The 21927-nt window shown below is 37.7% G+C and overlaps 4 non-coding genes across 4 annotated transcripts; all 4 read right to left on the reverse strand.

The window, feature by feature from the left end:
* Positions 1-1095: 1095 nt before the first annotated feature.
* Positions 1096-1214, reverse strand: LOC145677306 (5S ribosomal RNA). The gene has a single exon (XR_014129753.1). It is a non-coding gene; the product is annotated as a 5S ribosomal RNA (ribosomal RNA).
* A 177-nt stretch (positions 1215-1391) lies between these two features.
* LOC145677308 (5S ribosomal RNA) lies at positions 1392-1510 on the reverse strand. Its single transcript, XR_014129755.1, has one exon. It is a non-coding gene; the product is annotated as a 5S ribosomal RNA (ribosomal RNA).
* Positions 1511-14544: 13034 nt separating this feature from the next.
* On the reverse strand, positions 14545-14663 carry LOC145677314 (5S ribosomal RNA). The gene has a single exon (XR_014129761.1). It is a non-coding gene; the product is annotated as a 5S ribosomal RNA (ribosomal RNA).
* A 177-nt stretch (positions 14664-14840) lies between these two features.
* LOC145677309 (5S ribosomal RNA) lies at positions 14841-14959 on the reverse strand. The gene has a single exon (XR_014129756.1). It is a non-coding gene; the product is annotated as a 5S ribosomal RNA (ribosomal RNA).
* Between the last annotated feature and the right edge of the window lie 6968 nt (positions 14960-21927).

Here is a 21927-nt window from a genome sequence, read left to right on the forward strand (position 1 = left end):
GTGTTTCAATTCGCGCCAACTGCCTTGCTTTTCATTTGATGCACTCGGGTGCACGCTTGAAGTAGTAACAAAACTGACTTGATTCATGCGGCCTCCCATGAATCAAGTCAGTTTTGTTACTACTTCAAGCGTGCACCCGAGTGCATCAAATGAAAAGCAAGGCAGTTGGCGCGAATTGAAACACGTACTGTAATTTAAATGAAGTCGATAAATCGGCGGACACATCTAATTTTGCTGAACGAGTGAGTCATCATGCCACCAAAAACTAGCGGAAAGGCTGCAAAGAAGGCTGGTAAAGCCCAAAAGAATATCTCCAAGGGAGATAAGAAGAAGAAGAGGAGGAGGAAGGAGAGCTATGCCATTTACATCTACAAAGTTTTGAAGCAAGTGCATCCTGACACTGGCATATCTAGCAAAGCTATGAGTATCATGAACAGCTTTGTTAATGACATCTTCGAGCGTATTGCTGCTGAAGCTTCTCGTTTGGCCCATTACAATAAGCGGTCAACTATCACCAGCCGGGAAATCCAAACAGCTGTGCGCCTTCTTTTGCCTGGTGAACTTGCCAAGCACGCTGTAAGTGAGGGTACGAAGGCTGTTACCAAGTACACAAGCTCTAAGTAAAAATCTTCTTCAAGATTTTTCATTTCAAACGGTCCTTGTCAGGACCAACACATTATTCGAAAGAGTTAAATCACGAAATTTGCTTCATTCTGTTATGTAGAAACACGTTGAAATCCAATTTCTATATGCTGTTAGTAAAAAAGTAAAGCACATAGCGGAGATGTGTCGTGCTTGTATACGAAAGGCATTTACTCGCCGGAGATCTACACTTAGTCATAATAATTTACTTTTAAAAAGTGGTAATACATTCCGTGTTAAGTATAGTAGTAGGTGCACACGGATCGGAAATCAGGTTATTTTAATGTGCCGTGCAAATAAACAGGCTGTTAGTGTAAGAAATAGTGGGTATAACGCTTAGAATATCGATTAATCGCTATGAAATAATGTTGATAAATTATCTCTTGAAAGTACTATAAAATTAATGTTTCTAGTATTTTCGTACTTGAAGGATAATGAAATTTGAAAAAGAGATGCCAACAGCACCTGGTGTTCCCAGGCGGTCACCCATCCAAGTACTGACCAGGCCCGATGCTGCTTGACTTCGGTGATCGGACGAGAACCGGTATATTCAGCATGGTATGGCCGTTGGCGAATGCATATGGCTTCGAGTGAGTTATTGTAGCTACGTAGGTTTGTCGGTGAATACTCAAAAAGACCAGCGCGTGGAAAGCGTTGCTAATTGTTTTAAGTAATGCATGATTACGAAATTATCGTGGTGAACGATGTGAGAATATTCGTCTTTGTGAAAAACAAAATTAGAAAAAGTATACCAACAGCACCTGGTGTTCCCAGGCGGTCACCCATCCAAGTACTGACCAGGCCCGATGCTGCTTGACTTCGGTGATCGGACGAGAACCGGTATATTCAGCATGGTATGGCCGTTGGCAACTACCTTTTCTTCAATGTCCTGTTAAGGAAGTATGTTTTAAGTAAGAATTGACATTATTAACTATAAAGGCAAGCATATTAACGTCGTTAACATTACTTGGAATATACTAATATTCGAATAAATATTTGAATGTTCGAATGATGAGTGATTCGGATGTTCATAGTGCCACTGTGTCCTATCGAGTTTACTATCACGAACCACGTATGAAATTGTATATAAATAAATAAAAATAAATCCTTTATTAAGTATTGATTACAGGAAAAAGGCAAACTTACATTCTTTAATGTACACAATGAAATGTATGAAAGATATTTTTAAGATATGTTTCACTTACCCTTTATAACGCAAGGTAGTTTTCAGTGTAGCATTCTCTTCAGCTGCGAGATAACGTAAGGCAGATGATCATTCAGTCGTGAAGCACTAAAATGTAATATACATTTTAACTATTATCGATAAGAATTATTTACTGCAGGGATGCAAATAAAGTGAGGCAAATTAGTAAATAAAAACCGATACTGTAACTGATAATATAATTAGTTGTATCTGTATTAGTTGTATATACAGTAATCGCACGATTATCCGCGGAGTTGGATGTTGGCATAATCGCGCATAATCAGCAGTATGAGCAGAAAAGGGAAATGAAATGAAATATTTAGATTTACGTCGCATACTTATACCGGTTACGCTAAAGGAGACGGTGATGATGAGTACTGAATGAAGAAAGTGGGAGGAAACGGGAGAAACCCGAGAAAACCCATGAGCACGGTCTTTATGCACGACAAAGTTCACACGGCACGAGCTGGGATTGAATCAGGGACCCCAAGCACCGGAGGCCAAAAAACGGACAAAAAGTCTTTCGTGCAACTTTCGTTTTCGGTAAAAAGTTTACACATAATTTAGAAAGAGTAGTTTTCTGGTCTTTTTATTTCACAAGTTGGTTCATGTCTATATTTTTTACATGCATAAAAAATTTTTCAACTCCCTTGCTTATTTCCTGTTAAAGACCTCTACCTCTGATTGTATTTTTTGCACATATTCTTATTGTTTTCAGACAACATTTCTAAAAGCGTAATTTATCGTCAGCAAGAAAAGAAAAGGAAAGCCTCGGATAGTGGAATGTGTACTGTATATATATATATATATATATATATATATATATATATATATATACGTATTAGTATATAGTTTTATTTTATACGTCTCCTATTATTACACAATGTGCAGATATTGTCAAAGCGCAAGTAAATATGTATAACTCCCCGTTCTGCACTTAATAACTTGAAAGAAGTTCGGGGAAGGTAGTGTAACAGAAAGTGCAAACAGAAATGAGGGTTTAAAGGCATTTAATATTATTCCGTAGTAGTATGATTTTTTGTAAAAAAAAAAATATATATATATATATATATATATATATATATATATATATCTAAACATACATATTCAATGATATAGTAAGAGGTTAGCAGCACTGATAGAACTGCAGAAAGTACAAAACCGTTAATAAGAAAGAGAGAGAGATGGTGGCCGCTTTTGTGCTTTTCATTGGCTAATTCCGAATTGCGCGCGAATACGTACGAGATTTCTTTCTTTTTCCTCTTCGCAGCCCAGATGTTGCCAATTAGAAGTTTTTAGTACTACATTTGTATGAAAATGTTGCCTTTAAGAAATGTGGTTTGCATACAGAGAAAAGAGCAAAATGAATATTTACCTTAGTGGGCATGAAAAAAGACGAAACATTTTGCAAGATGGACACACGAACTTCCTTAATGCAGGCGTTCAGTACATTATTGTAAAGAAAAAAACACTAAAAAGAATTACTTCAATATCCCTAGCAACATTCAACAATTCATAGAGAAAAATCTTTATTTTGAGAACAATGGAAAACTATGTAATTGTAGATAACTACTAAATTTAATGATTAAGGAAAACGTTTAGGCCCGGCCCTTCAGAAAGAAAGTGCACAGAATATTCTCTCATGGAAGCAATTGCAAAATCAACATTTTGTTTGCAGTTATAATTAGAGGATCTATATACAGGGTGTTCGAAAAAGAATGTATCCTCTTGAAAGAAAATATTCTCTGGGCCCCTAATCCTTTATATACCGAAAGGAAGTTTGTATAGCATTTTTTCTTACCTTCGTTAGAAGAATTGAAAGTGACTACTATCGTGACACGGGAGATATTTAATCGATAGTCGAATTACTCACATACTCGAATGAACACGTCTCTTGTAAGGAGAGGAAAGGCTTCTGTGATCCGCTATCGCAGCTGTGTCATATCTGCAGAGAATGTTAGGACACAAACGTGATCTTTGAGAGCCTCGTGAAAAGAAGTCGCATAGTATCATGTGTGGAGACATCGGGGCCATCTGAAGAACGCTTCATCATTAGGACCAAGGGCGAGTTACGAAACACTCTGGGATATATTTATTAACATAACTTCTCGTCATTCTGCAAGTGTGGTGGAGCTCCATCCTATTGGAAAAGGAAACCTCGGGAGCCCTCTTCATGTGTAGGTATCGTTCACATCTGAAGCATGTGAAGATAGATTACTGTACTATCGTGTACCTAAAATCATTTTCTACGAATACGAACATGTCTACACTGAAGGCAGTGCAGCTCTTTTTCTCTTTTTTTTGGTCATGTATTGTAACGCGGGGCAATGCACACAATAACATGTAATGTTGTGTATCATCATAAAGGGCCAGGGCGATGATTGGATCTTGATGGACGTGGAGAACTGATAGGTGATGTGAGTGGTATTGTGATCTATGGTTGTATGTTTACTGATGAATGCATAAGGAGAGGTGAAGGGGTTGCCTTTTTTTTTATGTCGATCGGGAGGGAAGCGATTGGGAAACTTTTGACTTTGTTTTTCAACCGAATATATTGATTGAATAGGTCGCCGACAATTTTACGGGGCGTCACGTCGTTGCCTTTTTCATGTCGATCGCGAGCGAAGCGAGCGTTTTTTTTTTTTTTTTTTTTTTTTTTTTTTTTTTTTTTTTTACCGACAATATGTATTGAATCGGTTGCCAACACCTTTAGGGGCGCGTCACGTCCTTCTTTCTGTGCTGATCGCGAGCGAAGCGAGCGCGAAATTTTTGACTTTTTTTTTTTTTTTTTTTTTTTTTTTACCCACAATATTTATTCAATCGGTCGCCAACACTTTTAGGGGTGCGTCACGTCCTCTTTTCTCTGCTGATCGCGAGCGAAGCGAGCGCGAAATTTTGACCTTTTTTTCTCTTTTTAATTCTTTTTTTTCTTTAAGAAAAAATATTGATTTCATAGGTCGCGAACATTTTTACGGGATGCAACATCGTTTATTTGTTTTTCCAACCGTCTTTCTGTCTTGAGCCCCCGCCAAGTTAACTTTATGGTGGACAAAAACTATGTGCGGTGGGTTACCGCGGGGTTCTCCCGTTTCCTCCCACTTTCTTCATTCCACCACCATTTCAATCATTTCTCATAATCAGCGCCTCTTTTAGCCTAAGCGGCATAACGTGGGACGTAAAACAAAGATTTCCTTTAGTTGCTTTCTGTCTTGATTACGAGCGCGAAATTTTTTACTTTTTTTTTCTTTCTTTTGATATTATTCATTTAATAGGACGGCAACACCTTTACGGGCCGCCGCGTCGTCGTTTACACTTCTTCAGCCCATATTCTTTCTGCTTGTTCGTTTTCCGGCATCTTGTTATCACCGCCCGCGGCAATGCCTATGTCTTTCATCGCTTTTTGAAGCAAATCTTTAATAAATATGCACTCTCACATTTGTACTAATATGCATACCACAGTGGATAGACTGTAACTAGGAAAGCAGAAGCCTGCATATCATATTATTTAACAGTTGAAAGTGAACTGTCATTTTAAGTTTGATTTTGATCAGATGAGTGCAGTTCAACTCGTCGACAATTGTGAAGATTCTCGAGGTTAGGGACCATCCATTTTGTGCTTTGTAATGAAAATGGCTGCAGCCAAACTTCTCTGATCTGAATGAAACTTGGCATGATGATACATCTTGACCTGCTCTACAAGTTTATTTAGTATTTTCCGTTGCGCAGGCTTTTGCTTCTCCAGGTTCTCCCATGGAACTGAGAAACGTATTCAGTCGAACTTCTGCGGTAAGTCAGTATATCATCCTGAGAAGTTTGATCGAGATAGCAGAGGTTCGACTATTCGTTTTTCAATTCCATGTGATATTACAACACGGTGAACTAAATTTATATAGAAACACTTTGATTTTGTTTTGTTTTTTGCTAGCATTAAACTGAGAAAATGTTATTCAATAGACAGAGAACACCACTCAAAGAAAAGTACATCATAAGAATATATATATGGTTGCTGTGGTTCTCGGTTTAATTTGCTAGTTAAGAAACTTGCTCTAAATAAGTACATCTTACAGGTGAAAAACTAAGCCAGGCGATAGAATTAAATATAAAGTTATACACTTTTATTTTACGTTTACTAGTGTTGGGTTACTACTGTAAAATAAGTCAGTATATATGAAAGATAACTGTATTAGGTACTATTTTCCACCGGCGGTGTATTCTTGCATAGTGTACTTAATGTTTACAAGCGGGGCGCTACTAGTATGGATGCATGACAAGTGCTATTGAAACTCGAAAACTAACTGGTTTCCACTACCCTTGCTTATACGTATACCCGCGTCGCCTTCGCTCCTGTTCACTTTGGACGCACATTCTTGCTATCGCTCAGGCCCCCAGCTTTCTCCTGTTTTGGCTCCCTTAAATAGTATTCGTGCTTTTTATTGGCCACCTGGCAAAGCACTTGTAATGATTTTACACCAGTAACTCTAAAATACATGTGTATTACTTTATTTAATTCTGTCGTCTGCAGAATTTTTTTTTTTTTCGTACAAATATGCCTTTTCATGCAGAACACTGAATTTTGCCTGTAAATTTTTGAGAATATGCTGTGACGAAACTTGAGCACCGTTCTTCTTTTCTTTCTTATCACGAGTCTTCTTTAGCCTAATGAGCACAATCATCACACGATAACGACTATTCTTTTCATTTAACTTGTAAACAAGTTGAACTAATAATAATAATTGATGTACAAAGGAGAAGTGTCCTACATATTTGAGGTAAAAAATAAAATAAATATACTTCTACTTCATCCGTGTTTACAAAGTTAAATGTTATCGATTTACAAAAAATGGTCACCTATCCACACACTGACCAGGCTCGACACTGCTTGACCATACATATTAAAACATCGGTCCCACTGAATACACAAGTAGTAAGCACATTCACATAAAAATAATTAGGATTACAGTATATAAAATGCGTTAATTAAAATAGCAAATGCCTTACCTTATCACAGGCGATCCAAAGCCACTGCACATCATCTGCTACGCACACTATATTCCTCCAATATTTCACTCACTTCCTATATCACGCAACAGAAAATATTAATAAAATTCACTTAGCAACATTTTCATTTTTAATCAACAATACGTATAACAATTAAGAATAAAATTAATTGTGAGCACATTGTTATAATTAGAATACTGTTTTTATTCGTTTACAAATATGGGATTAATATAGAGCTGGCAGCAACAATATATACAACTCATCCTGTATGTATCGTAAATCCTAACTTGAGAAGACATCTCTGACGCAAACAATGAGACAAGAAATCAAATACTATATCCGACACATTTGGGGTTTATTGAACTTCAATGTTGGAAGATACCACCTTGTCGGTAGTACAAATGTAATATCCTTACAACACGCGGAACTTTTGCCAGGCATATCTAGGAATTTGGGAAGATTAATTGATATCCTTAATGTGCAATGTATGATTATGACGCATTGTTATGTACACGCAGACGGAACCAGGACAATCTATAGATGACATTTGCACTGTGTTTGGACAATTTGTTCGCAGAAAATAACCGTTTTTGTCTATGAATACTTGAGAACATGGAAGGTATGAGATATACATTTTATGCGCAAATATTATAATACAAATCATTGTTAGTTTGGTGGATGCGTGAAAGAAAGAAAAGGAGTAGATTTTTGCAGACGTCCGGATATAAAGCGAGAACTGAGAATACGCATCTATAACATCTATTTTCTTTGTGTTAATGATATCGATGAACTAAACGGGGAAACTAAAATACAACTGTTTGCAGTATAATTCGAAGTATAGTCAAGTGCAGAGGCGTACTCACGGGGTGTCCACCGGGTGCGGACTCCTCGCAAAAGTTCCTAAGTGAACATACATTTGCAGACTTTCTCATTAAATGTAGTTATTAACAGGGAAAATATTGATGTATCATCAATATAAATCTGATCTTACACTTCATCTGTACTCTGTCTGTATCATGTTTTTGTGAAAAAGTAAGTGGAATATTTATCGTGTTTTCGAATGCAGAATAATAGTATATAGACATAGTGGCTTGTAGTATTGGAACCTTGCCCCCCGAAGCTTGGATCCCTTAGAAGAAAAAAAAATGCATGCGCGCCTGGTGAAATGGTTAACGAATTCAGTTCACTCGATGAATCGACAGATAGTAATACACATTTCGACAGATCGACAGCATTCGACAGATACAGACATATGAAAGTAGCACAAGAATTAGGCGAAAGTCCGTGCGTTTCCTCAATTCACGTAGGAAACAACAGAAAATATCAACTACCATAAAATAATCCGTATATATATTTAATTTATTTGGAATAAAATAAATATAGAAACAACCTGTTCATACATAACTACGGTAAGTGCGTTAATTGCTAACGTAAGAACAAATATGAAACAAGGCACAAAATAAAAAAGAAAAATAAAGTTAAAGGGAATAAATATTTAGGCTTGATTGTCATTCGTATTAAGAAGCTGGGTAATAAAATGTTAAAATCTACAGAAAATTATGAAATTAAATCAGGATTTGAAATAAAAGTCTATACATTGGAAGTAGGCCAGGGAGTTTGCAAGGCAGATGTGTGCGACACGCGTTACTTTATAGATTCCCTTCATTGAACTATAGTAAGCAGTACGAAGATGGTACTTTGCGTATAATCACAGGAAGGATTGAAGTTAATTACCATGGTAATATAATTATTTATTGATAAGTATTTCCATGTTAAATTATGAAAATTATAAGCACAAGGAGGGTGAAAAAGTAGTGTGACCGACTTAGCAATGACTGAAACATAAAATAGAAAAGCGAATAAAAACAAATGCCTTTTGAGTTATGTGGAATAAAGTTTCTTCTAGCCAGTAAGGAAGAATAGGATCTGGTGCATTCATTGAATACCTGAAAAAAATCGTTTATCAAAATAGAAGGAAACACACTTATCGTTGTGGCAACTACGAACTTCTGTTTACCTCAGCCCGCCTCAGCAAGTGCTTTCTATCCGGTCCGCGCTCCGTAACCAAACTCAACGCTGCCTGCTAGCGAAAATTTCATTCTTCAGTATCGTTGAGTTTATTGCAGAAAGCAATGGCAGATACGGCATCAGCACCTGCAGCCCCGGCACAGGCTTCTCCTAAGAAGTCTGCAAAGCCTAAGAAACCAAAAACAACACCTTCTCATCCAAGAACATCAGAAATGGTGAACAACGCCATCAAGAATTTGAAGGAAAGGGGAGGAAGTTCACTGCAAGCTATTAAGAAATACATCTCTCAGAACTACAAAGTGGATGCCGAGAAGCTTGCTCCATTTATCAAGAAATACTTGAGAAGTGCAGTTGCTTCTGGGTCTTTGGTTCAGACCAAGGGAAAAGGTGCATCTGGATCGTTTAAGCTTAGTGCTTCATCGCTGAAGGAGAAGCCTGAAGGTGGATCTTCAACCAAGGCGAAACGATCAGCATCAAAGGAGAAGAAGCCTGCGAAAAAGCCAGCAGCTAAACGTCCCAAGAAGACTGGTGAAAAGAAAAAGGCTGCTGCTCCCAAACCTAAGAAATCACCATCTAAAGTGAAGAAGGCAAAAACTCCCAAGAAGCCAAAGGCCCCGAAGCCAAAGAAGGCTACAGCAAAACCGAAAAGTGCTAAGAAGGCTGCACCAAAGAAGAAGTAAATGTGTCAGTAAATCATCTGACATTTTAAAACGGCTCTTTTTAGAGCCATCAAATACTTTGAGAAGAGTAAAATTGTGCTTTTCCTATCATTATCACATGTTCATTCATAGCAATGTATAGTATACACGCAAGGGACTTTGAGTTTTCTTTTTAACCGAAGCACTTCTTGATGTAAGTGCTTTATAACAGAGGGGAATTGAGGGTGGGGAAAGAAAGCTTTCACGGGTGTCAAGAATGGTGTACTCGAAAAAAAATGGGGAACACATTACGTAATGTCAATTTGTGATCACTTACTTTTTCCTTGTTCCTATCTTCAAGTAGCGAAACAGTACAGAAAACGCACTTAATGCATTTGTTAGAAAAACTTTTGCAGGCTGACTGGGTTCGATTCTCGGTGGGAGCTCAAATGTTTCGCATTGCACGTTAATAAGTAGGTCCACGTTTGAAACAGCCTTGCTGCTGAAAGGGACACTAAACTAAAATCAACTCTTTTCAAGGCTGGGGTGAAAGAAATGTTCGAACTTATTACAACTCGTGAAAGTGAAGTAGACTATGTTTCAATTTAACGTCGTACTATTATGATTTTTATGATAAAGGAGACGGGTGATTACGCCTAATGAATGATGGAAATACTGGTGTAATGAGAAAGTGTTAGGAAAAGGGAACACGCTAATAACCACGGATACCGTCTTATAATTCGTAATATTGCTATAAAGAAAAATAGTAACACCAGCAGAAATGTAGGTGTACAATTGAACTGATGTTAAGTACAAACAGACACTTAAAGAAAGTTTAGTTTAACGTTTGCATTCAACAGCAGCGACCTCTGACAAAATAATATTACTTTTGCTACCTTGGAAGAAGTACATATTTCGCCTGCGAGTTCTATCAGATTAATAACGTTGAGAAGGGCAAACAGTGGTTGAATCGAAGTTAAGTTATGCAACATATGGCAAAATCGAACCCTTGACCACATAAAACGAAGATAATCAATCGGTAAACATAGGGGAAAACTAAAGAATATACTTGAAAGATAGGATGATATACGAAACGACAGGAAAACGAAGGTAGATGTATTAACTATGCAACATACGGCGTGAGAATTTAAAAAAAAAAGATAACAAGTATGGACAAGATCCTTGTTAGGATAACAGCATCTCTAAGTAGTGTATTGGTCCTAAAAAGGACCGTTTTTGAACTCAGTGCCAGAACTTCAAACTTAAGCACGTTCCCCACGGATGCGGCGAGCAAGCTGAATGTCCTTAGGCATGATTGTGACTCTCTTTGCGTGAATAGCACACAAGTTGGTGTCTTCGAAAAGCCCTACAAGGTAAGCTTCACTTGCCTCCTGTAAAGCCATGACAGCTGAGCTTTGGAAGCGAAGATCTGTCTTGAAATCTTGTGCAATTTCTCGGACGAGTCGTTGGAAGGGCAGCTTGCGGATGAGCAATTCAGTGCTCTTCTGGTAACGACGAATTTCTCGGAGAGCCACAGTACCAGGCCTGTAACGATGGGGCTTTTTCACTCCACCGGTAGCTGGAGCACTCTTTCTTGCAGCTTTGGTGGCAAGCTGCTTTCGAGGAGCTTTGCCTCCAGTAGATTTCCTAGCTGTCTGCTTGGTACGTGCCATTGCAACTGTCACGACTTGTTTCAAATAATTGCGCGCTGAATGAAGTCAAGTTATATAAAGAGCAAAACCGTTAAATCAAGCTATTTCTCATTGGATAAAGTCAGTCGAAAAGGACAGTTCTCATTGGCTTAGACACGTTTTGTGTTTTTCCTCCGTGCTTTCCCTGCATGATCGAAGGAACAAAACCACGAGTCTTGGGCTGCTTGGGCTTGTATTTCTCGTGTGTGGTGAGCGAAGCAGTAACATATCGAAATGACAGGACGTGGAAAAGGAGGCAAGGGTCTTGGCAAAGGAGGTGCCAAGCGCCACCGTAAAGTTCTTCGTGACAACATCCAGGGTATCACCAAACCCGCTATTAGGCGTCTTGCTCGCCGTGGTGGTGTGAAGCGTATCTCTGGTCTCATTTATGAAGAGACCCGAGGAGTATTGAAAGTATTCCTGGAGAACGTAATCAGAGATGCTGTTACATACACAGAACACGCCAAGAGGAAGACAGTGACAGCTATGGATGTTGTGTATGCCTTGAAGAGGCAAGGAAGAACCCTGTACGGTTTCGGAGGTTAAGTTGGGGTTCCTCCTATTTTGGATATAAAATTGGCATAAACGGCTCTTTTCAGAGCCAACAAATTTATATAAAGGGAAAGATTTACTTTGTGCGATTTTCTGTTAGATTATAAGAATTCGTGTAACTACATTAAAGCCTTTTGATGCACACTAAATTACAGACGTAGAGAGATTAATTTGAGAAAATCATACGTTTTTTTTTACATTATGTACGTTCATGTATACGTATTCATATCATGTAGCAGTATTAATGCTGGAGAAGGGGTTCTGGTTGGAAATTGGCGATTTGTTGGAAGTAGCGAGCATGAGAGATGCGAAACGCAAGTCGGAATTTCTGTTCTGACAGTAGGATGTACGTATAGAGGCTTATACAACTTCTATACTGTGCTGTGAGGGGCGAATAATGCGTTAGAAACCTGAATCTTGTCCTTTATCTTGTTTACGTGGTCTTGGGTTCGATTTCTTTCTTTTGCGGTAGTGTCTATTGTGATTTACATGTAAATTAATGACACTTCGTAGCGGGTTACTAAAATAAAGAGTAATACAAATATGAGATGTAGGTTAATGCATTGTATACTTCACATTATTTACTAAAGAAAGGCAGTAGTTACAAGAAACCTAGGCTCGCTCGTTGGGCACAGTAGCAAATGAGTTCTGAGATCAGAGAATAAGAGTAGTTGCGTATTACAAACCATATACATATAACACATATCACACAAATATGAATATCGACCTTGCAAAGAATAAATCGTACTTAAGTGTGCATTTAATGTCATTACTATGTTGCAAAAGAAATTTAGGAAAGTTTTCTGATCCGCTCTGTTCATGATGTCATTGGGGCATAGTAATGAACAATAATAAATGTCGAGAACATATTGAACAGAGTAATTTCAGCCAAGCCAACGCAAGAGAGAAACATGAGTGCTTTAAGAATGTTGGAAATTCCTTTGTCTAGCATGAAGTACATGAGAATATGTGGTATGAGGTTTTCTTCCATTGCTGAGAATCTGGGCTCGACTGTCCTGTCCTCTGGGTAATATGAGCCCGATGTACGCAAATATCAAAAAAATGTAGCTAGCGACAATACAAAAGGTAATGATCTTATAATTAATAATGTAGTGGGAACTAAGCACATCGCTGTTTGGAGTATTCTAAAGTTAGTGTGACTTCCTATGGGCTTCAATTACGATCGACGACTACACATATACTAATTAATCGAATAGCAGCGAGAATTTCGAATGAAACTAAGCAACTATCTCAGACACTTTTGATGAGTCTGTATATCGAAAACAATTCATTTCAATCGTAAATCTCCTCTATAAAGGGGTTTGTGGCCCTCATAAGGGCCGATTTGTATGAGATATAGGTCTTACATTTATGCCTTCTTCTCAGTTTTCTTGGGCAGAAGTACAGCTTGAATGTTGGGCAAAACACCACCCTGAGCGATTGTAACTCCAGACAACAACTTGTTTAATTCCTCGTCGTTACGGATAGCTAACTGCAGATGACGTGGAATAATCCTAGTCTTCTTGTTGTCACGAGCAGCGTTGCCTGCCAACTCAAGAACTTCAGCTGCCAGGTATTCCATGACTGCAGCCAAATACACGGGAGCGCCAGCACCAACTCGTTCGGCATAGTTACCCTTTCGCAAAAGACGATGGATTCTGCCTACTGGGAATTGAAGGCCAGCCCTGCTGGAGCGGGACTTGCTCTTTCCCTTGACTTTTCCACCTTTGCCGCGACCAGACATTGTTCAATATTCTTTCGTAATAAGATGAGAGGAAAAATTGCGGCCTCCCATGAATCAAGTCAGTTTTGTTACTACTTCAAGCGTGCACCCGAGTGCATCAAATGAAAAGCAAGGCAGTTGGCGCGAATTGAAACACGTACTGTAATTTAAATGAAGTCGATAAATCGGCGGACACATCTAATTTTGCTGAACGAGTGAGTCATCATGCCACCAAAAACTAGCGGAAAGGCTGCAAAGAAGGCTGGTAAAGCCCAAAAGAATATCTCCAAGGGAGATAAGAAGAAGAAGAGGAGGAGGAAGGAGAGCTATGCCATTTACATCTACAAAGTTTTGAAGCAAGTGCATCCTGACACTGGCATATCTAGCAAAGCTATGAGTATCATGAACAGCTTTGTTAATGACATCTTCGAGCGTATTGCTGCTGAAGCTTCTCGTTTGGCCCATTACAATAAGCGGTCAACTATCACCAGCCGGGAAATCCAAACAGCTGTGCGCCTTCTTTTGCCTGGTGAACTTGCCAAGCACGCTGTAAGTGAGGGTACGAAGGCTGTTACCAAGTACACAAGCTCTAAGTAAAAATCTTCTTCAAGATTTTTCATTTCAAACGGTCCTTGTCAGGACCAACACATTATTCGAAAGAGTTAAATCACGAAATTTGCTTCATTCTGTTATGTAGAAACACGTTGAAATCCAATTTCTATATGCTGTTAGTAAAAAAGTAAAGCACATAGCGGAGATGTGTCGTGCTTGTATACGAAAGGCATTTACTCGCCGGAGATCTACACTTAGTCATAATAATTTACTTTTAAAAAGTGGTAATACATTCCGTGTTAAGTATAGTAGTAGGTGCACACGGATCGGAAATCAGGTTATTTTAATGTGCCGTGCAAATAAACAGGCTGTTAGTGTAAGAAATAGTGGGTATAACGCTTAGAATATCGATTAATCGCTATGAAATAATGTTGATAAATTATCTCTTGAAAGTACTATAAAATTAATGTTTCTAGTATTTTCGTACTTGAAGGATAATGAAATTTGAAAAAGAGATGCCAACAGCACCTGGTGTTCCCAGGCGGTCACCCATCCAAGTACTGACCAGGCCCGATGCTGCTTGACTTCGGTGATCGGACGAGAACCGGTATATTCAGCATGGTATGGCCGTTGGCGAATGCATATGGCTTCGAGTGAGTTATTGTAGCTACGTAGGTTTGTCGGTGAATACTCAAAAAGACCAGCGCGTGGAAAGCGTTGCTAATTGTTTTAAGTAATGCATGATTACGAAATTATCGTGGTGAACGATGTGAGAATATTCGTCTTTGTGAAAAACAAAATTAGAAAAAGTATACCAACAGCACCTGGTGTTCCCAGGCGGTCACCCATCCAAGTACTGACCAGGCCCGATGCTGCTTGACTTCGGTGATCGGACGAGAACCGGTATATTCAGCATGGTATGGCCGTTGGCAACTACCTTTTCTTCAATGTCCTGTTAAGGAAGTATGTTTTAAGTAAGAATTGACATTATTAACTATAAAGGCAAGCATATTAACGTCGTTAACATTACTTGGAATATACTAATATTCGAATAAATATTTGAATGTTCGAATGATGAGTGATTCGGATGTTCATAGTGCCACTGTGTCCTATCGAGTTTACTATCACGAACCACGTATGAAATTGTATATAAATAAATAAAAATAAATCCTTTATTAAGTATTGATTACAGGAAAAAGGCAAACTTACATTCTTTAATGTACACAATGAAATGTATGAAAGATATTTTTAAGATATGTTTCACTTACCCTTTATAACGCAAGGTAGTTTTCAGTGTAGCATTCTCTTCAGCTGCGAGATAACGTAAGGCAGATGATCATTCAGTCGTGAAGCACTAAAATGTAATATACATTTTAACTATTATCGATAAGAATTATTTACTGCAGGGATGCAAATAAAGTGAGGCAAATTAGTAAATAAAAACCGATACTGTAACTGATAATATAATTAGTTGTATCTGTATTAGTTGTATATACAGTAATCGCACGATTATCCGCGGAGTTGGATGTTGGCATAATCGCGCATAATCAGCAGTATGAGCAGAAAAGGGAAATGAAATGAAATATTTAGATTTACGTCGCATACTTATACCGGTTACGCTAAAGGAGACGGTGATGATGAGTACTGAATGAAGAAAGTGGGAGGAAACGGGAGAAACCCGAGAAAACCCATGAGCACGGTCTTTATGCACGACAAAGTTCACACGGCACGAGCTGGGATTGAATCAGGGACCCCAAGCACCGGAGGCCAAAAAACGGACAAAAAGTCTTTCGTGCAACTTTCGTTTTCGGTAAAAAGTTTACACATAATTTAGAAAGAGTAGTTTTCTGGTCTTTTTATTTCACAAGTTGGTTCATGTCTATATTTTTTACATGCATAAAAAATTTTTCAACTCCCTTGCTTATTTCCTGTTAAAGACCTCTACCTCTGATTGTATTTTTTGCACATATTCTTATTGTTTTCAGACAACATTTCTAAAAGCGTAATTTATCGTCAGCAAGAAAAGAAAAGGAAAGCCTCGGATAGTGGAATGTGTACTGTATATATATATATATATATATATATATATATATATACGTATTAGTATATAGTTTTATTTTATACGTCTCCTATTATTACACAATGTGCAGATATTGTCAAAGCGCAAGTAAATATGTATAACTCCCCGTTCTGCACTTAATAACTTGAAAGAAGTTCGGGGAAGGTAGTGTAACAGAAAGTGCAAACAGAAATGAGGGTTTAAAGGCATTTAATATTATTCCGTAGTAGTATGATTTTTTGTAAAAAAAAAATATATATATATATATATATATATATATATATATATATATATATCTAAACATACATATTCAATGATATAGTAAGAGGTTAGCAGCACTGATAGAACTGCAGAAAGTACAAAACCGTTAATAAGAAAGAGAGAGAGATGGTGGCCGCTTTTGTGCTTTTCATTGGCTAATTCCGAATTGCGCGCGAATACGTACGAGATTTCTTTCTTTTTCCTCTTCGCAGCCCAGATGTTGCCAATTAGAAGTTTTTAGTACTACATTTGTATGAAAATGTTGCCTTTAAGAAATGTGGTTTGCATACAGAGAAAAGAGCAAAATGAATATTTACCTTAGTGGGCATGAAAAAAGACGAAACATTTTGCAAGATGGACACACGAACTTCCTTAATGCAGGCGTTCAGTACATTATTGTAAAGAAAAAAACACTAAAAAGAATTACTTCAATATCCCTAGCAACATTCAACAATTCATAGAGAAAAATCTTTATTTTGAGAACAATGGAAAACTATGTAATTGTAGATAACTACTAAATTTAATGATTAAGGAAAACGTTTAGGCCCGGCCCTTCAGAAAGAAAGTGCACAGAATATTCTCTCATGGAAGCAATTGCAAAATCAACATTTTGTTTGCAGTTATAATTAGAGGATCTATATACAGGGTGTTCGAAAAAGAATGTATCCTCTTGAAAGAAAATATTCTCTGGGCCCCTAATCCTTTATATACCGAAAGGAAGTTTGTATAGCATTTTTTCTTACCTTCGTTAGAAGAATTGAAAGTGACTACTATCGTGACACGGGAGATATTTAATCGATAGTCGAATTACTCACATACTCGAATGAACACGTCTCTTGTAAGGAGAGGAAAGGCTTCTGTGATCCGCTATCGCAGCTGTGTCATATCTGCAGAGAATGTTAGGACACAAACGTGATCTTTGAGAGCCTCGTGAAAAGAAGTCGCATAGTATCATGTGTGGAGACATCGGGGCCATCTGAAGAACGCTTCATCATTAGGACCAAGGGCGAGTTACGAAACACTCTGGGATATATTTATTAACATAACTTCTCGTCATTCTGCAAGTGTGGTGGAGCTCCATCCTATTGGAAAAGGAAACCTCGGGAGCCCTCTTCATGTGTAGGTATCGTTCACATCTGAAGCATGTGAAGATAGATTACTGTACTATCGTGTACCTAAAATCATTTTCTACGAATACGAACATGTCTACACTGAAGGCAGTGCAGCTCTTTTTCTCTTTTTTTTGGTCATGTATTGTAACGCGGGGCAATGCACACAATAACATGTAATGTTGTGTATCATCATAAAGGGCCAGGGCGATGATTGGATCTTGATGGACGTGGAGAACTGATAGGTGATGTGAGTGGTATTGTGATCTATGGTTGTATGTTTACTGATGAATGCATAAGGAGAGGTGAAGGGGTTGCCTTTTTTTTTATGTCGATCGGGAGGGAAGCGATTGGGAAACTTTTGACTTTGTTTTTCAACCGAATATATTGATTGAATAGGTCGCCGACAATTTTACGGGGCGTCACGTCGTTGCCTTTTTCATGTCGATCGCGAGCGAAGCGAGCGTTTTTTTTTTTTTTTTTTTTTTTTTTTTTTTTTTTTTTTACCGACAATATGTATTGAATCGGTTGCCAACACCTTTAGGGGCGCGTCACGTCCTTCTTTCTGTGCTGATCGCGAGCGAAGCGAGCGCGAAATTTTTGACTTTTTTTTTTTTTTTTTTTTTTTTTACCCACAATATTTATTCAATCGGTCGCCAACACTTTTAGGGGTGCGTCACGTCCTCTTTTCTCTGCTGATCGCGAGCGAAGCGAGCGCGAAATTTTGACCTTTTTTTCTCTTTTTAATTCTTTTTTTTCTTTAAGAAAAAATATTGATTTCATAGGTCGCGAACATTTTTACGGGATGCAACATCGTTTATTTGTTTTTCCAACCGTCTTTCTGTCTTGAGCCCCCGCCAAGTTAACTTTATGGTGGACAAAAACTATGTGCGGTGGGTTACCGCGGGGTTCTCCCGTTTCCTCCCACTTTCTTCATTCCACCACCATTTCAATCATTTCTCATAATCAGCGCCTCTTTTAGCCTAAGCGGCATAACGTGGGACGTAAAACAAAGATTTCCTTTAGTTGCTTTCTGTCTTGATTACGAGCGCGAAATTTTTTACTTTTTTTTTCTTTCTTTTGATATTATTCATTTAATAGGACGGCAACACCTTTACGGGCCGCCGCGTCGTCGTTTACACTTCTTCAGCCCATATTCTTTCTGCTTGTTCGTTTTCCGGCATCTTGTTATCACCGCCCGCGGCAATGCCTATGTCTTTCATCGCTTTTTGAAGCAAATCTTTAATAAATATGCACTCTCACATTTGTACTAATATGCATACCACAGTGGATAGACTGTAACTAGGAAAGCAGAAGCCTGCATATCATATTATTTAACAGTTGAAAGTGAACTGTCATTTTAAGTTTGATTTTGATCAGATGAGTGCAGTTCAACTCGTCGACAATTGTGAAGATTCTCGAGGTTAGGGACCATCCATTTTGTGCTTTGTAATGAAAATGGCTGCAGCCAAACTTCTCTGATCTGAATGAAACTTGGCATGATGATACATCTTGACCTGCTCTACAAGTTTATTTAGTATTTTCCGTTGCGCAGGCTTTTGCTTCTCCAGGTTCTCCCATGGAACTGAGAAACGTATTCAGTCGAACTTCTGCGGTAAGTCAGTATATCATCCTGAGAAGTTTGATCGAGATAGCAGAGGTTCGACTATTCGTTTTTCAATTCCATGTGATATTACAACACGGTGAACTAAATTTATATAGAAACACTTTGATTTTGTTTTGTTTTTTGCTAGCATTAAACTGAGAAAATGTTATTCAATAGACAGAGAACACCACTCAAAGAAAAGTACATCATAAGAATATATATATGGTTGCTGTGGTTCTCGGTTTAATTTGCTAGTTAAGAAACTTGCTCTAAATAAGTACATCTTACAGGTGAAAAACTAAGCCAGGCGATAGAATTAAATATAAAGTTATACACTTTTATTTTACGTTTACTAGTGTTGGGTTACTACTGTAAAATAAGTCAGTATATATGAAAGATAACTGTATTAGGTACTATTTTCCACCGGCGGTGTATTCTTGCATAGTGTACTTAATGTTTACAAGCGGGGCGCTACTAGTATGGATGCATGACAAGTGCTATTGAAACTCGAAAACTAACTGGTTTCCACTACCCTTGCTTATACGTATACCCGCGTCGCCTTCGCTCCTGTTCACTTTGGACGCACATTCTTGCTATCGCTCAGGCCCCCAGCTTTCTCCTGTTTTGGCTCCCTTAAATAGTATTCGTGCTTTTTATTGGCCACCTGGCAAAGCACTTGTAATGATTTTACACCAGTAACTCTAAAATACATGTGTATTACTTTATTTAATTCTGTCGTCTGCAGAATTTTTTTTTTTTTCGTACAAATATGCCTTTTCATGCAGAACACTGAATTTTGCCTGTAAATTTTTGAGAATATGCTGTGACGAAACTTGAGCACCGTTCTTCTTTTCTTTCTTATCACGAGTCTTCTTTAGCCTAATGAGCACAATCATCACACGATAACGACTATTCTTTTCATTTAACTTGTAAACAAGTTGAACTAATAATAATAATTGATGTACAAAGGAGAAGTGTCCTACATATTTGAGGTAAAAAATAAAATAAATATACTTCTACTTCATCCGTGTTTACAAAGTTAAATGTTATCGATTTACAAAAAATGGTCACCTATCCACACACTGACCAGGCTCGACACTGCTTGACCATACATATTAAAACATCGGTCCCACTGAATACACAAGTAGTAAGCACATTCACATAAAAATAATTAGGATTACAGTATATAAAATGCGTTAATTAAAATAGCAAATGCCTTACCTTATCACAGGCGATCCAAAGCCACTGCACATCATCTGCTACGCACACTATATTCCTCCAATATTTCACTCACTTCCTATATCACGCAACAGAAAATATTAATAAAATTCACTTAGCAACATTTTCATTTTTAATCAACAATACGTATAACAATTAAGAATAAAATTAATTGTGAGCACATTGTTATAATTAGAATACTGTTTTTATTCGTTTACAAATATGGGATTAATATAGAGCTGGCAGCAACAATATATACAACTCATCCTGTATGTATCGTAAATCCTAACTTGAGAAGACATCTCTGACGCAAACAATGAGACAAGAAATCAAATACTATATCCGACACATTTGGGGTTTATTGAACTTCAATGTTGGAAGATACCACCTTGTCGGTAGTACAAATGTAATATCCTTACAACACGCGGAACTTTTGCCAGGCATATCTAGGAATTTGGGAAGATTAATTGATATCCTTAATGTGCAATGTATGATTATGACGCATTGTTATGTACACGCAGACGGAACCAGGACAATCTATAGATGACATTTGCACTGTGTTTGGACAATTTGTTCGCAGAAAATAACCGTTTTTGTCTATGAATACTTGAGAACATGGAAGGTATGAGATATACATTTTATGCGCAAATATTATAATACAAATCATTGTTAGTTTGGTGGATGCGTGAAAGAAAGAAAAGGAGTAGATTTTTGCAGACGTCCGGATATAAAGCGAGAACTGAGAATACGCATCTATAACATCTATTTTCTTTGTGTTAATGATATCGATGAACTAAACGGGGAAACTAAAATACAACTGTTTGCAGTATAATTCGAAGTATAGTCAAGTGCAGAGGCGTACTCACGGGGTGTCCACCGGGTGCGGACTCCTCGCAAAAGTTCCTAAGTGAACATACATTTGCAGACTTTCTCATTAAATGTAGTTATTAACAGGGAAAATATTGATGTATCATCAATATAAATCTGATCTTACACTTCATCTGTACTCTGTCTGTATCATGTTTTTGTGAAAAAGTAAGTGGAATATTTATCGTGTTTTCGAATGCAGAATAATAGTATATAGACATAGTGGCTTGTAGTATTGGAACCTTGCCCCCCGAAGCTTGGATCCCTTAGAAGAAAAAAAAATGCATGCGCGCCTGGTGAAATGGTTAACGAATTCAGTTCACTCGATGAATCGACAGATAGTAATACACATTTCGACAGATCGACAGCATTCGACAGATACAGACATATGAAAGTAGCACAAGAATTAGGCGAAAGTCCGTGCGTTTCCTCAATTCACGTAGGAAACAACAGAAAATATCAACTACCATAAAATAATCCGTATATATATTTAATTTATTTGGAATAAAATAAATATAGAAACAACCTGTTCATACATAACTACGGTAAGTGCGTTAATTGCTAACGTAAGAACAAATATGAAACAAGGCACAAAATAAAAAAGAAAAATAAAGTTAAAGGGAATAAATATTTAGGCTTGATTGTCATTCGTATTAAGAAGCTGGGTAATAAAATGTTAAAATCTACAGAAAATTATGAAATTAAATCAGGATTTGAAATAAAAGTCTATACATTGGAAGTAGGCCAGGGAGTTTGCAAGGCAGATGTGTGCGACACGC

Source organism: Thermobia domestica, unplaced genomic scaffold (assembly GCF_964235325.1).
Source record: "Thermobia domestica unplaced genomic scaffold, izTheDome1.hap1.1 HAP1_SCAFFOLD_750, whole genome shotgun sequence".
NCBI lineage: Eukaryota > Metazoa > Arthropoda > Insecta > Zygentoma > Lepismatidae > Thermobia > Thermobia domestica.